The sequence below is a fragment of the Pseudophryne corroboree genome, chromosome 8 (genome assembly GCF_028390025.1).
Source record: "Pseudophryne corroboree isolate aPseCor3 chromosome 8, aPseCor3.hap2, whole genome shotgun sequence".
Taxonomy (NCBI): Eukaryota; Metazoa; Chordata; class Amphibia; order Anura; family Myobatrachidae; genus Pseudophryne; species Pseudophryne corroboree.
In genome coordinates this window covers 377,001,559-377,016,558 of record NC_086451.1, presented here as the reverse complement: position 1 = coordinate 377,016,558, position 15,000 = coordinate 377,001,559, and the positions used below count along the sequence as shown (strand labels likewise).

Genomic DNA, 15,000 nt, shown 5'->3' with positions numbered 1-15,000 from the left:
TCTATATCTAAAAGTTTACAAAAATTACTTGCAAGACACATAAATCTGTTTTTTCCTGAAAGAGATTTTAGTAAATAATTTGTATAGTAATTATAAAGGATATCATTATAACCTGAGCAGTTTTTCTTAAGTATTGATTGTGATGGCTCACCTTTAGCGGTAGTATACTGTATAAATCCAAGTTCTTGATTTTATGTTACTTTTTTCAAGCAGTACATATTATTTGGCTGAAAGATACCCCAAAATCCTTTTTTTGTACATTATAATCTTTTACTGGCAACTTAATTTAGAGGGCATATGTTCTTGTCAGGATGGCCGAGCGGTCTAAGGCGCCAGACTCAAGATTGCATTCTTCCTCTAAATGGGTGTTCTGGTCTCTGTAAATAGGCGTGGGTTCAAATCCCACTTCTGACAATTTTATTTTCTTGTACTTTGTATGAAAAGAATATTAATTTGTGGATAAGTCTACCATGCAAAATTACAAGTGCCCTTAGGACATCCATTCTCTTTTAAAAGTCCTTCTCTTGGACATTGGAATCTTATTACCATTTATTTCTAACAATGTGCAGCCTAATTATTTAAAGAAACATAGGGAACAGAATAGTTTGAAAATGGGAGAAATTGTATGATATCCCATCTACACACCAATATTGCACTTGTTGCCATAGAGTTGAATTAATGACATTATTCCTAAGTGATAAATACACAATGACTGGTTAAAAAATTCTTAAGTTTAGTTCCATGTAGAAAAAAGGTTTTCACAAATGTATTATTTGCAAAACACCCTTTCAGTATTCAGTAAACAAATCATAAAACAAAGAATAAATTGGAATAGAAAGTAGATTCAGGCTCTCAGACTCTATATCTAAAAGTTTACAAAAATTACTTGCTAGACACATAAATCTTTTTTTTCCTGAAAGAGATTTTAGTAAATAATTTGTATAGTAATTATAAAGGATATCATTATAACCTGAGCAGTTTTTCTTAAGTATTAATTGTGATGGCTCACCTTTAGCGGTAGTATACTGTATAAATCCAAGTTCTTGATTTTATGTTACTTTTTTCAAGCAGTACATATTATTTGGCTGAAAGATACCCCAAAATCCTTTTTTTGTACATTATAATCTTTTACTGGCAACTTAATTTAGAGGGCATATGTTCTTGTCAGGATGGCCGAGCGGTCTAAGGTGCCAGACTCAAGATTGCATTCTTCCTCTAAATGGGTGTTCTGGTCTCTGTAAAGAGGCGTGGGTTCAAATCCCACTTCTGACAATTTTATTTTCTTGTACTTTGTATGAAAAGAATATTAATTTGTGGATAAGTCTACCATGCAAAATTACAAGTGCCCTTAGGACATCCATTCTCTTTTAAAAGTCCTTCTCTTGGACATTGGAATCTTATTACCATTTATTTCTAACAATGTGCAGCCTAATTATTTAAAGAAACATAGGGAACAGAATAGTTTGAAAATGGGAGAAATTGTATGATATCCCATCTACACACCAATATTGCACTTGTTGCCATAGAGTTGAATTAATGACATTATTCCTAAGTGATAAATACACAATGACTGGTTTAAAAATTCTTAAGTTTAGTTCCATGTAGAAAAAAGGTTTTCACAAATGTATTATTTGCAAAACACCCTTTCAGTATTCAGTAAACAAATCATAAAACAAAGAATAAATTGGAATAGAAAGTAGATTCAGGCTCTCAGACTCTATATCTAAAAGTTTACAAAAATTACTTGCAAGACACATAAATCTGTTTTTTCCTGAAAGAGATTTTAGTAAATAATTTGTATAGTTATTATAAAGGATATCATTATAACCTGAGCAGTTTTTCTTAAGTATTAATTGTGATGGCTCACCTTTAGTGGTAGTATACTGTATAAATCCAAGTTCTTGATTTTATGTTACTTTTTTCAAGCAGTACATATTATTTGGCTGAAAGATACCCCAAAATCCTTTTTTTGTACATTATAATCTTTTATTGCCAACTTAATTTAATGGGCATATGTACTTGTCAGGATGGCAGAGCGGTCTAAGGCGCCAGACTCAAGATTGCGTTATTCCTCTAAATGGGTGTTCTGGTCTCTGTAAAGAGGCGTGGGTTCAAATCCCACTTCTGACAATTTTATTTTCTTGTACTTTGTATGAAAAGAATATTAATTTGTGGATAAGTCTACCATGCAAAATAACAAGTGACCTTAGGACATCCATTCTCTTTTAAAAGTCCTTCTCTTGGACATTGGAATCTTGTTACCATTTATTTCTAACAATGTGCAGCCTAATTATTTAAAGAAACATAGGGAACAGAATAGTTTGAAAATGGGAGAAATTGTATGATATCCCATCTACACACCAATATTGCACTTGTTGCCATAGAGTTGAATTAATGACATTATTCCTAAGTGATAAATACACAATGACTGGTTAAAAAATTCTTAAGTTTAGTTCCATGTAGAAAAAAGGTTTTCACAAATGTATTATTTGCAAAACACCCTTTCAGTATTCAGTAAACAAATCATAAAACAAAGAATAAATTGGAATAGAAAGTAGATTCAGGCTCTCAGACTCTATATCTAAAAGTTTACAAAAATTACTTGCAAGACACATAAATCTGTTTTTTCCTGAAAGAGATTTTAGTAAATAATTTGTATAGTAATTATAAAGGATATCATTATAACCTGAGCAGTTTTTCTTAAGTATTGATTGTGATGGCTCACCTTTAGCGGTAGTATACTGTATAAATCCAAGTTCTTGATTTTATGTTACTTTTTTCAAGCAGTACATATTATTTGGCTGAAAGATACCCCAAAATCCTTTTTTTGTACATTATAATCTTTTACTGGCAACTTAATTTAGAGGGCATATGTTCTTGTCAGGATGGCCGAGCGGTCTAAGGCGCCAGACTCAAGATTGCATTCTTCCTCTAAATGGGTGTTCTGGTCTCTGTAAATAGGCGTGGGTTCAAATCCCACTTCTGACAATTTTATTTTCTTGTACTTTGTATGAAAAGAATATTAATTTGTGGATAAGTCTACCATGCAAAATTACAAGTGCCCTTAGGACATCCATTCTCTTTTAAAAGTCCTTCTCTTGGACATTGGAATCTTATTACCATTTATTTCTAACAATGTGCAGCCTAATTATTTAAAGAAACATAGGGAACAGAATAGTTTGAAAATGGGAGAAATTGTATGATATCCCATCTACACACCAATATTGCACTTGTTGCCATAGAGTTGAATTAATGACATTATTCCTAAGTGATAAATACACAATGACTGGTTAAAAAATTCTTAAGTTTAGTTCCATGTAGAAAAAAGGTTTTCACAAATGTATTATTTGCAAAACACCCTTTCAGTATTCAGTAAACAAATCATAAAACAAAGAATAAATTGGAATAGAAAGTAGATTCAGGCTCTCAGACTCTATATCTAAAAGTTTACAAAAATTACTTGCTAGACACATAAATCTGTTTTTTCCTGAAAGAGATTTTAGTAAATAATTTGTATAGTAATTATAAAGGATATCATTATAACCTGAGCAGTTTTTCTTAAGTATTAATTGTGATGGCTCACCTTTAGTGGTAGTATACTGTATAAATCCAAGTTCTTGATTTTATGTTACTTTTTTCAAGCAGTACATATTATTTGGCTGAAAGATACCCCAAAATCCTTTTTATGTACATTATAATCTTTTATTGCCAACTTAATTTAATGGGCATATGTACTTGTCAGGATGGCCGAGCGGTCTAAGGCGCCAGACTCAAGATTGCGTTATTCCTCTAAATGGGTGTTCTGGTCTCTGTAAAGAGGCGTGGGTTCAAATCCCACTTCTGACAATTTTATTTTCTTGTACTTTGTATGAAAAGAATATTAATTTGTGGATAAGTCTACCATGCAAAATAACAAGTGACCTTAGGACATCCATTCTCTTTTAAAAGTCCTTCTCTTGGACATTGGAATCTTGTTACCATTTATTTCTAACAATGTGCAGCCTAATTATTTAAAGAAACATAGGGGACAGAATAGTTTGAAAATGGGAGAAATTGTATGATATCCCATCTACACACCAATATTGCACTTGTTGCCATAGAGTTGAATTAATGACATTATTCCTAAGTGATAAATACACAATGACTGGTTAAAAAATTCTTAAGTTTAGTTCCATGTAGAAAAAAGGTTTTCACAAATGTATTATTTGCAAAACATCCTTTCAGTATTCAGTAAACAAATCATAAAACAAAGAATAAATTGGAATAGAAAGTAGATTCAGGCTCTCAGACTCTATATCTAAAAGTTTACAAAAATTACTTGCTAGACACATAAATCTGTTTTTTCCTGAAAGAGATTTTAGTAAATAATTTGTATAGTAATTATAAAGGATATCATTATAACCTGAGCAGTTTTTCTTAAGTATTAATTGTGATGGCTCACCTTTAGCGGTAGTATACTGTATAAATCCAATTTCTTGATTTTATGTTACTTTTTTCAAGCAGTACATATTATTTGGCTGAAAGATACCCCAAAATCCTTTTTTTGTACATTATAATCTTTTACTGGCAACTTAATTTAGAGGGCATATGTTCTTGTCAGGATGGCCGAGCGGTCTAAGGCGCCAGACTCAAGATTGCATTCTTCCTCTAAATGGGTGTTCTGGTCTCTGTAAAGAGACGTGGGTTCAAATCCCACTTCTGACGATTTTATTTTCTTGTACTTTGTATGAAAAGAATATTAATTTGTGGATAAGTCTACCATGCAAAATTACAAGTGCCCCTAGGACATCCATTCTCTTTTAAAAGTCCTTCTCTTGGACATTGGAATCTTATTACCATTTATTTCTAACAATGTGCAGCCTAATTATTTAAAGAAACATAGGGAACAGAATAGTTTGAAAATGGGAGAAATTGTATGATATCCCATCTACACACCAATATTGCACTTGTTGCCATAGAGTTGAATTAATGACATTATTCCTAAGTGATAAATACACAATGACTGGTTAAAAAATTCTTACGTTTAGTTCCATGTAGAAAAAAGGTTTTCACAAATGTATTATTTGCAAAACACCCTTTCAGTATTCAGTTAACAAATCATAAAACAAAGAATAAATTGGAATAGAAAGTAGATTCAGGCTCTCAGACTCTATATCTAAAAGTTTACAAAAATTACTTGCTAGACACATAAATCTGTTTTTTCCTGAAAGAGATTTTAGTAAATAATTTGTATAGTAATTATAAAGGATATCATTATAACCTGAGCAGTTTTTCTTAAGTATTAATTGTGATGGCTCACCTTTAGCGGTAGTATACTGTATAAATCCAAGTTCTTGATTTTATGTTACTTTTTTCAAGCAGTACATATTATTTGGCTGAAAGATACCCCAAAATCCTTTTTTTTGTACATTATAATCTTTTATTGGCAACTTAATTTAATGGGCATATGTACTTGTCAGGATGGCCGAGCGGTCTAAGGCGCCAGACTCAAGATTGCATTCTTCCTCTAAATGGGTGTTCTGGTCTCTGTAAAGAGACGTGGGTTCAAATCCCACTTCTGACAATTTTATTTTCTTGTACTTTGTATGAAAAGAATATTAATTTGTGGATAAGTCTACCATGCAAAATTACAAGTGCCCCTAGGACATCCATTCTCTTTTAAAAGTCCTTCTCTTGGACATTGGAATCTTATTACCATTTATTTCTAACAATGTGCAGCCTAATTATTTAAAGAAACATAGGGAACAGAATAGTTTGAAAATGGGAGAAATTGTATGATATCCCATCTACACACCAATATTGCACTTGTTGCCATAGAGTTGAATTAATGACATTATTCCTAAGTGATAAATACACAATGACTGGTTAAAAAATTCTTACGTTTAGTTCCATGTAGAAAAAAGGTTTTCACAAATGTATTATTTGCAAAACACCCTTTCAGTATTCAGTAAACAAATCATAAAACAAAGAATAAATTGGAATAGAAAGTAGATTCAGGCTCTCAGACTCTATATCTAAAAGTTTACAAAAATTACTTGCTAGACACATAAATCTGTTTTTTCCTGAAAGAGATTTTAGTAAATAATTTGTATAGTAATTATAAAGGATATCATTATAACCTGAGCAGTTTTTCTTAAGTATTAATTGTGATGGCTCACCTTTAGCGGTAGTATACTGTATAAATCCAAGTTCTTGATTTTATGTTACTTTTTTCAAGCAGTACATATTATTTGGCTGAAAGATACCCCAAAATCCTTTTTTTTGTACATTATAATCTTTTATTGGCAACTTAATTTAATGGGCATATGTACTTGTCAGGATGGCCGAGCGGTCTAAGGCGCCAGACTCAAGATTGCGTTCTTCCTCTAAATGGGTGTTCTGGTCTCTGTAAAGAGGCGTGGGTTCAAATCCCACTTCTGACAATTTTATTTTCTTGTACTTTGTATGAAAAGAATATTAATTTGTGGATAAGTCTACCATGCAAAATAACAAGTGACCTTAGGACATCCATTCTCTTTTAAAAGTCCTTCTCTTGGACATTGGAATCTTGTTACCATTTATTTCTAACAATGTGCAGCCTAATTATTTAAAGAAACATAGGGAACAGAATAGTTTGAAAATGGGAGAAATTGTATGATATCCCATCTACACACCAATATTGCACTTGTTGCCATAGAGTTGAATTAATGACATTATTCCTAAGTGATAAATACACAATGACTGGTTAAAAATTTCTTAAGTTTAGTTCCATGTAGAAAAAAGGTTTTCACAAATGTATTATTTGCAAAACATCCTTTCAGTATTCAGTAAACAAATCATAAAACAAAGAATAAATTGGAATAGAAAGTAGATTCAGGCTCTCAGACTCTATATCTAAAAGTTTACAAAAATTACTTGCTAGACACATAAATCTGTTTTTTCCTGAAAGAGATTTTAGTAAATAATTTTTATAGTTATTATAAAGGATATCATTATAACCTGAGCAGTTTACTTAAGTATTAATTGTGATGGCTCACCTTTAGCGGTAGTATACTGTATAAATCCAAGTTCTTGATTTTATGTTACTTTTTTCAAGCAGTACATATTATTTGGCTGAAAGATACCCCAAAATCCTTTTTTTGTACATTATAATCTTTTATTGGCAACTTAATTTAACGGGCATATGTACTTGTCAGGATGGCCGAGCGGTCTAAGGCACCGGACTCAAGATTGCGTTCTTCCTCTAAATGGGTGTTCTGGTCTCTGTAAAGAGGCGTGGGTTCAAATCCCACTTCTGACAATTTTATTTTCTTGTACTTTGTATGAAAAGAATATTAATTTGTGGATAAGTCTACCATGCAAAATAACAAGTGACCTTAGGACATCCATTCTCTTTTAAAAGTCCTTCTCTTGGACATTGGAATCTTGTTACCATTTATTTCTAACAATGTGCAGCCTAATTATTTAAAGAAACATAGGGAACAGAATAGTTTGAAAATGGGAGAAATTGTATGATACCCAACTACACACCAATATTGCACTTGTTGCCATAGAGTTGAATTAATGACATTATTCCTAAGTGATAAATACACAATGACTGGTTAAAAAATTCTTAAGTTTAGTTCCATGTAGAAAAAAGGTTTTCACAAATGTATTATTTGCAAAACACCCTTTCAGTATTCAGTAAACAAATCATAAAACAAAGAATAAATTGGAATAGAAAGTAGATTCAGGCTCTCAGACTCTATATCTAAAAGTTTACAAAAATTACTTGCAAGACACATAAATCTGTTTTTTCCTGAAAGAGATTTTAGTAAATAATTTGTATAGTAATTATAAAGGATATCATTATAACATGAGCAGTTTTTCTTAAGTATTGATTGTGATGGCTCACCTTTAGCGGTAGTATACTGTATAAATCCAAGTTCTTGATTTTATGTTACTTTTTTCAAGCAGTACATATTATTTGGCTGAAAGATACCCCAAAATCCTTTTTTTGTACATTATAATCTTTTACTGGCAACTTAATTTAGAGGGCATATGTTCTTGTCAGGATGGCCGAGCGGTCTAAGGCGCCAGACTCAAGATTGCATTCTTCCTCTAAATGGGTGTTCTGGTCTCTGTAAAGAGGCGTGGGTTCAAATCCCAATTCTGACAATTTTAATTTCTTGTACTTTGTATGAAAAGAATATTAATTTGTGGATAAGTCTACCATGCAAAATTACAAGTGCCCTTAGGACATCCATTCTCTTTTAAAAGTCCTTCTCTTGGACATTGGAATCTTATTACCATTTATGTCTAACAATGTGCAGCCTAATTATTTAAAGAAACATAGGGAACAGAATAGTTTGAAAATGGGAGAAATTGTATGATATCCCATCTACACACCAATATTGCACTTGTTGCCATAGAGTTGAATTAATGACATTATTCCTAAGTGATAAATACACAATGACTGGTTAAAAAATTCTTACGTTTAGTTCCATGTAGAAAAAAGGTTTTCACAAATGTATTATTTGCAAAACACCCTTTCAGTATTCAGTAAACAAATCATAAAACAAAGAATAAATTGGAATAGAAAGTAGATTCAGGCTCTCAGACTCTATATCTAAAAGTTTACAAAAATTACTTGCTAGACACATAAATCTGTTTTTTCCTGAAAGAGATTTTAGTAAATAATTTGTATAGTAATTATAAAGGATATCATTATAACCTGAGCAGTTTTTCTTAAGTATTAATTGTGATGGCTCACCTTTAGCGGTAGTATACTGTATAAATCCAAGTTCTTGATTTTATGTTACTTTTTTCAAGCAGTACATATTATTTGGCTGAAAGATACCCCAAAATCCTTTTTTGTACATTATAATCTTTTATTGGCAACTTAATTTAACGGGCATATGTACTTGTCAGGATGGCCGAGCGGTCTAAGGCGCCAGACTCAAGATTGCGTTCTTCCTCTAAATGGGTGTTCTGGTCTCTGTAAAGAGGCGTGGGTTCAAATCCCACTTCTGACATTTTTATTTTCTTGTACTTTGTATGAAAAGAATATTAATTTGTGGATAAGTCTACCATGCAAAATTACAAGTGCCCCTAGGACATCCATTCTCTTTTAAAAGTCCTTCTCTTGGACATTGGAATCTTATTACCATTTATTTCTAACAATGTGCAGCCTAATTATTTAAAGAAACATAGGGAACAGAATAGTTTGAAAATGGGAGAAATTGTATGATATCCCATCTACACACCAATATTGCACTTGTTGCCATAGAGTTGAATTAATGACATTATTCCTAAGTGATAAATACACAATGACTGGTTAAAAAATTCTTACGTTTAGTTCCATGTAGAAAAAAGGTTTTCACAAATGTATTATTTGCAAAACACCCTTTCAGTATTCAGTAAACAAATCATAAAACAAAGAATAAATTGGAATAGAAAGTAGATTCAGGCTCTCAGACTCTATATCTAAAAGTTTACAAAAATTACTTGCTAGACACATAAATCTGTTTTTTCCTGAAAGAGATTTTAGTAAATAATTTGTATAGTAATTATAAAGGATATCATTATAACCTGAGCAGTTTTTCTTAAGTATTAATTGTGATGGCTCACCTTTAGCGGTAGTATACTGTATAAATCCAAGTTCTTGATTTTATGTTACTTTTTTCAAGCAGTACATATTATTTGGCTGAAAGATACCCCAAAATCCTTTTTTTTGTACATTATAATCTTTTATTGGCAACTTAATTTAATGGGCATATGTACTTGTCAGGATGGCCGAGCGGTCTAAGGCGCCAGACTCAAGATTGCATTCTTCCTCTAAATGGGTGTTCTGGTCTCTGTAAAGAGACGTGGGTTCAAATCCCACTTCTGACAATTTTATTTTCTTGTACTTTGTATGAAAAGAATATTAATTTGTGGATAAGTCTACCATGCAAAATTACAAGTGCCCCTAGGACATCCATTCTCTTTTAAAAGTCCTTCTCTTGGACATTGGAATCTTATTACCATTTATTTCTAACAATGTGCAGCCTAATTATTTAAAGAAACATAGGGAACAGAATAGTTTGAAAATGGGAGAAATTGTATGATATCCCATCTACACACCAATATTGCACTTGTTGCCATAGAGTTGAATTAATGACATTATTCCTAAGTGATAAATACACAATGACTGGTTAAAAAATTCTTACGTTTAGTTCCATGTAGAAAAAAGGTTTTCACAAATGTATTATTTGCAAAACACCCTTTCAGTATTCAGTAAACAAATCATAAAACAAAGAATAAATTGGAATAGAAAGTAGATTCAGGCTCTCAGACTCTATATCTAAAAGTTTACAAAAATTACTTGCTAGACACATAAATCTGTTTTTTCCTGAAAGAGATTTTAGTAAATAATTTGTATAGTAATTATAAAGGATATCATTATAACCTGAGCAGTTTTTCTTAAGTATTAATTGTGATGGCTCACCTTTAGCGGTAGTATACTGTATAAATCCAAGTTCTTGATTTTATGTTACTTTTTTCAAGCAGTACATATTATTTGGCTGAAAGATACCCCAAAATCCTTTTTTTTGTACATTATAATCTTTTATTGGCAACTTAATTTAATGGGCATATGTACTTGTCAGGATGGCCGAGCGGTCTAAGGCGCCAGACTCAAGATTGCGTTCTTCCTCTAAATGGGTGTTCTGGTCTCTGTAAAGAGGCGTGGGTTCAAATCCCACTTCTGACAATTTTATTTTCTTGTACTTTGTATGAAAAGAATATTAATTTGTGGATAAGTCTACCATGCAAAATAACAAGTGACCTTAGGACATCCATTCTCTTTTAAAAGTCCTTCTCTTGGACATTGGAATCTTGTTACCATTTATTTCTAACAATGTGCAGCCTAATTATTTAAAGAAACATAGGGAACAGAATAGTTTGAAAATGGGAGAAATTGTATGATATCCCATCTACACACCAATATTGCACTTGTTGCCATAGAGTTGAATTAATGACATTATTCCTAAGTGATAAATACACAATGACTGGTTAAAAATTTCTTAAGTTTAGTTCCATGTAGAAAAAAGGTTTTCACAAATGTATTATTTGCAAAACATCCTTTCAGTATTCAGTAAACAAATCATAAAACAAAGAATAAATTGGAATAGAAAGTAGATTCAGGCTCTCAGACTCTATATCTAAAAGTTTACAAAAATTACTTGCTAGACACATAAATCTGTTTTTTCCTGAAAGAGATTTTAGTAAATAATTTTTATAGTTATTATAAAGGATATCATTATAACCTGAGCAGTTTACTTAAGTATTAATTGTGATGGCTCACCTTTAGCGGTAGTATACTGTATAAATCCAAGTTCTTGATTTTATGTTACTTTTTTCAAGCAGTACATATTATTTGGCTGAAAGATACCCCAAAATCCTTTTTTTGTACATTATAATCTTTTATTGGCAACTTAATTTAACGGGCATATGTACTTGTCAGGATGGCCGAGCGGTCTAAGGCACCGGACTCAAGATTGCGTTCTTCCTCTAAATGGGTGTTCTGGTCTCTGTAAAGAGGCGTGGGTTCAAATCCCACTTCTGACAATTTTATTTTCTTGTACTTTGTATGAAAAGAATATTAATTTGTGGATAAGTCTACCATGCAAAATAACAAGTGACCTTAGGACATCCATTCTCTTTTAAAAGTCCTTCTCTTGGACATTGGAATCTTGTTACCATTTATTTCTAACAATGTGCAGCCTAATTATTTAAAGAAACATAGGGAACAGAATAGTTTGAAAATGGGAGAAATTGTATGATACCCAACTACACACCAATATTGCACTTGTTGCCATAGAGTTGAATTAATGACATTATTCCTAAGTGATAAATACACAATGACTGGTTAAAAAATTCTTAAGTTTAGTTCCATGTAGAAAAAAGGTTTTCACAAATGTATTATTTGCAAAACACCCTTTCAGTATTCAGTAAACAAATCATAAAACAAAGAATAAATTGGAATAGAAAGTAGATTCAGGCTCTCAGACTCTATATCTAAAAGTTTACAAAAATTACTTGCAAGACACATAAATCTGTTTTTTCCTGAAAGAGATTTTAGTAAATAATTTGTATAGTAATTATAAAGGATATCATTATAACATGAGCAGTTTTTCTTAAGTATTGATTGTGATGGCTCACCTTTAGCGGTAGTATACTGTATAAATCCAAGTTCTTGATTTTATGTTACTTTTTTCAAGCAGTACATATTATTTGGCTGAAAGATACCCCAAAATCCTTTTTTTGTACATTATAATCTTTTACTGGCAACTTAATTTAGAGGGCATATGTTCTTGTCAGGATGGCCGAGCGGTCTAAGGCGCCAGACTCAAGATTGCATTCTTCCTCTAAATGGGTGTTCTGGTCTCTGTAAAGAGGCGTGGGTTCAAATCCCAATTCTGACAATTTTAATTTCTTGTACTTTGTATGAAAAGAATATTAATTTGTGGATAAGTCTACCATGCAAAATTACAAGTGCCCTTAGGACATCCATTCTCTTTTAAAAGTCCTTCTCTTGGACATTGGAATCTTATTACCATTTATGTCTAACAATGTGCAGCCTAATTATTTAAAGAAACATAGGGAACAGAATAGTTTGAAAATGGGAGAAATTGTATGATATCCCATCTACACACCAATATTGCACTTGTTGCCATAGAGTTGAATTAATGACATTATTCCTAAGTGATAAATACACAATGACTGGTTAAAAAATTCTTACGTTTAGTTCCATGTAGAAAAAAGGTTTTCACAAATGTATTATTTGCAAAACACCCTTTCAGTATTCAGTAAACAAATCATAAAACAAAGAATAAATTGGAATAGAAAGTAGATTCAGGCTCTCAGACTCTATATCTAAAAGTTTACAAAAATTACTTGCTAGACACATAAATCTGTTTTTTCCTGAAAGAGATTTTAGTAAATAATTTGTATAGTAATTATAAAGGATATCATTATAACCTGAGCAGTTTTTCTTAAGTATTAATTGTGATGGCTCACCTTTAGCGGTAGTATACTGTATAAATCCAAGTTCTTGATTTTATGTTACTTTTTTCAAGCAGTACATATTATTTGGCTGAAAGATACCCCAAAATCCTTTTTTGTACATTATAATCTTTTATTGGCAACTTAATTTAATGGGCATATGTACTTGTCAGGATGGCCGAGCGGTCTAAGGCGCCAGACTCAAGATTGCGTTCTTCCTCTAAATGGGTGTTCTGGTCTCTGTAAAGAGGCGTGGGTTCAAATCCCACTTCTGACATTTTTATTTTCTTGTACTTTGTATGAAAAGAATATTAATTTGTGGATAAGTCTACCATGCAAAATAACAAGTGACCTTAGGACATCCATTCTCTTTTAAAAGTCCTTCTCTTGGACATTGGAATCTTGTTACCATTTATTTCTAACAATGTGCAGCCTAATTATTTAAAGAAACATAGGGAACAGAATAGTTTGAAAATGGGAGAAATTGTATGATATCCCATCTACACACCAATATTGCACTTGTTGCCATAGAGTTGAATTAATGACATTATTCCTAAGTGATAAATACACAATGACTGGTTAAAAATTTCTTAAGTTTAGTTCCATGTAGAAAAAAGGTTTTCACAAATGTATTATTTGCAAAACATCCTTTCAGTATTCAGTAAACAAATCATAAAACAAAGAATAAATTGGAATAGAAAGTAGATTCAGGCTCTCAGACTCTATATCTAAAAGTTTACAAAAATTACTTGCTAGACACATAAATCTGTTTTTTCCTGAAAGAGATTTTAGTAAATAATTTGTATAGTTATTATAAAGGATATCATTATAACCTGAGCAGTTTTTCTTAAGTATTAATTGTGATGGCTCACCTTTAGCGGTAGTATACTGTATAAATCCAAGTTCTTGATTTTATGTTACTTTTTTCAAGCAGTACATATTATTTGGCTGAAAGATACCCCAAAATCCTTTTTTTGTACATTATAATCTTTTACTGGCAACTTAATTTAGAGGGCATATGTTCTTGTCAGGATGGCCGAGCGGTCTAAGGCGCCAGACTCAAGATTGCATTCTTCCTCTAAATGGGTGTTCTGGTCTCTGTAAAGAGGCGTGGGTTCAAATCCCAATTCTGACAATTTTAATTTCTTGTACTTTGTATGAAAAGAATATTAATTTGTGGATAAGTCTACCATGCAAAATTACAAGTGCCCTTAGGACATCCATTCTCTTTTAAAAGTCCTTCTCTTGGACATTGGAATCTTATTACCATTTATTTCTAACAATGTGCAGCCTAATTATTTAAAGAAACATAGGGAACAGAATAGTTTGAAAATGGGAGAAATTGTATGATATCCCATCTACACACCAATATTGCACTTGTTGCCATAGAGTTGAATTAATGACATTATTCCTAAGTGATAAATACACAATGACTGGTTAAAAATTTCTTAAGTTTAGTTCCATGTAGAAAAAAGGTTTTCACAAATGTATTATTTGCAAAACATCCTTTCAGTATTCAGTAAACAAATCATAAAACAAAGAATAAATTGGAATAGAAAGTAGATTCAGGCTCTCAGACTCTATATCTAAAAGTTTACAAAAATTACTTGCTAGACACATAAATCTGTTTTTTCCTGAAAGAGATTTTAGTAAATAATTTTTATAGTTATTATAAAGGATATCATTATAACCTGAGCAGTTTACTTAAGTATTAATTGTGATGGCTCACCTTTAGCGGTAGTATACTGTATAAATCCAAGTTCTTGATTTTATGTTACTTTTTTCAAGCAGTACATATTATTTGGCTGAAAGATACCCCAAAATCATTTTTTTGTACATTATAATCTTTTATTGGCAACTTAATTTAACGGGCATATGTACTTGTCAGGATGGCCGAGCGGTCTAAGGCGCCAGACTCAAGATTGCGTTCTTCCTCTAAATGGGTGTTCTGGTCTCTGTAACGAGGCGTGGGTTCAAATCCCACTTATGACAATT

The 15,000-nt window shown here is 31.8% G+C and overlaps 18 non-coding genes across 18 annotated transcripts; all 18 read left to right on the top strand.

Annotated features, from left to right (window-relative positions):
* Nucleotides 1-305: 305 nt before the first annotated feature.
* Nucleotides 306-414, top strand: TRNAL-CAA (transfer RNA leucine (anticodon CAA)). The gene is made up of 2 exons: nt 306-343; nt 369-414. It is a non-coding gene; the product is annotated as a tRNA-Leu (tRNA).
* Nucleotides 415-1,163: 749 nt separating this feature from the next.
* TRNAL-CAA (transfer RNA leucine (anticodon CAA)) lies at nt 1,164-1,272 on the top strand. The gene is made up of 2 exons: nt 1,164-1,201; nt 1,227-1,272. It is a non-coding gene; the product is annotated as a tRNA-Leu (tRNA).
* A 749-nt stretch (nt 1,273-2,021) lies between these two features.
* TRNAL-CAA (transfer RNA leucine (anticodon CAA)) lies at nt 2,022-2,130 on the top strand. Its single transcript has 2 exons — nt 2,022-2,059; nt 2,085-2,130. It is a non-coding gene; the product is annotated as a tRNA-Leu (tRNA).
* A 749-nt stretch (nt 2,131-2,879) lies between these two features.
* Nucleotides 2,880-2,988, top strand: TRNAL-CAA (transfer RNA leucine (anticodon CAA)). Its single transcript has 2 exons — nt 2,880-2,917; nt 2,943-2,988. It is a non-coding gene; the product is annotated as a tRNA-Leu (tRNA).
* A 749-nt stretch (nt 2,989-3,737) lies between these two features.
* On the top strand, nt 3,738-3,846 carry TRNAL-CAA (transfer RNA leucine (anticodon CAA)). The gene is made up of 2 exons: nt 3,738-3,775; nt 3,801-3,846. It is a non-coding gene; the product is annotated as a tRNA-Leu (tRNA).
* Nucleotides 3,847-4,595: 749 nt separating this feature from the next.
* TRNAL-CAA (transfer RNA leucine (anticodon CAA)) lies at nt 4,596-4,704 on the top strand. Its single transcript has 2 exons — nt 4,596-4,633; nt 4,659-4,704. It is a non-coding gene; the product is annotated as a tRNA-Leu (tRNA).
* A 750-nt stretch (nt 4,705-5,454) lies between these two features.
* On the top strand, nt 5,455-5,563 carry TRNAL-CAA (transfer RNA leucine (anticodon CAA)). The gene is made up of 2 exons: nt 5,455-5,492; nt 5,518-5,563. It is a non-coding gene; the product is annotated as a tRNA-Leu (tRNA).
* Nucleotides 5,564-6,313: 750 nt separating this feature from the next.
* On the top strand, nt 6,314-6,422 carry TRNAL-CAA (transfer RNA leucine (anticodon CAA)). Its single transcript has 2 exons — nt 6,314-6,351; nt 6,377-6,422. It is a non-coding gene; the product is annotated as a tRNA-Leu (tRNA).
* Nucleotides 6,423-7,170: 748 nt separating this feature from the next.
* On the top strand, nt 7,171-7,279 carry TRNAL-CAA (transfer RNA leucine (anticodon CAA)). Its single transcript has 2 exons — nt 7,171-7,208; nt 7,234-7,279. It is a non-coding gene; the product is annotated as a tRNA-Leu (tRNA).
* Nucleotides 7,280-8,027: 748 nt separating this feature from the next.
* TRNAL-CAA (transfer RNA leucine (anticodon CAA)) lies at nt 8,028-8,136 on the top strand. Its single transcript has 2 exons — nt 8,028-8,065; nt 8,091-8,136. It is a non-coding gene; the product is annotated as a tRNA-Leu (tRNA).
* Nucleotides 8,137-8,884: 748 nt separating this feature from the next.
* TRNAL-CAA (transfer RNA leucine (anticodon CAA)) lies at nt 8,885-8,993 on the top strand. Its single transcript has 2 exons — nt 8,885-8,922; nt 8,948-8,993. It is a non-coding gene; the product is annotated as a tRNA-Leu (tRNA).
* Nucleotides 8,994-9,743: 750 nt separating this feature from the next.
* On the top strand, nt 9,744-9,852 carry TRNAL-CAA (transfer RNA leucine (anticodon CAA)). The gene is made up of 2 exons: nt 9,744-9,781; nt 9,807-9,852. It is a non-coding gene; the product is annotated as a tRNA-Leu (tRNA).
* Nucleotides 9,853-10,602: 750 nt separating this feature from the next.
* TRNAL-CAA (transfer RNA leucine (anticodon CAA)) lies at nt 10,603-10,711 on the top strand. The gene is made up of 2 exons: nt 10,603-10,640; nt 10,666-10,711. It is a non-coding gene; the product is annotated as a tRNA-Leu (tRNA).
* A 748-nt stretch (nt 10,712-11,459) lies between these two features.
* On the top strand, nt 11,460-11,568 carry TRNAL-CAA (transfer RNA leucine (anticodon CAA)). Its single transcript has 2 exons — nt 11,460-11,497; nt 11,523-11,568. It is a non-coding gene; the product is annotated as a tRNA-Leu (tRNA).
* Nucleotides 11,569-12,316: 748 nt separating this feature from the next.
* On the top strand, nt 12,317-12,425 carry TRNAL-CAA (transfer RNA leucine (anticodon CAA)). The gene is made up of 2 exons: nt 12,317-12,354; nt 12,380-12,425. It is a non-coding gene; the product is annotated as a tRNA-Leu (tRNA).
* Nucleotides 12,426-13,173: 748 nt separating this feature from the next.
* TRNAL-CAA (transfer RNA leucine (anticodon CAA)) lies at nt 13,174-13,282 on the top strand. The gene is made up of 2 exons: nt 13,174-13,211; nt 13,237-13,282. It is a non-coding gene; the product is annotated as a tRNA-Leu (tRNA).
* Nucleotides 13,283-14,031: 749 nt separating this feature from the next.
* On the top strand, nt 14,032-14,140 carry TRNAL-CAA (transfer RNA leucine (anticodon CAA)). Its single transcript has 2 exons — nt 14,032-14,069; nt 14,095-14,140. It is a non-coding gene; the product is annotated as a tRNA-Leu (tRNA).
* A 748-nt stretch (nt 14,141-14,888) lies between these two features.
* TRNAL-CAA (transfer RNA leucine (anticodon CAA)) lies at nt 14,889-14,997 on the top strand. Its single transcript has 2 exons — nt 14,889-14,926; nt 14,952-14,997. It is a non-coding gene; the product is annotated as a tRNA-Leu (tRNA).
* Nucleotides 14,998-15,000: the final 3 nt, after the last annotated feature.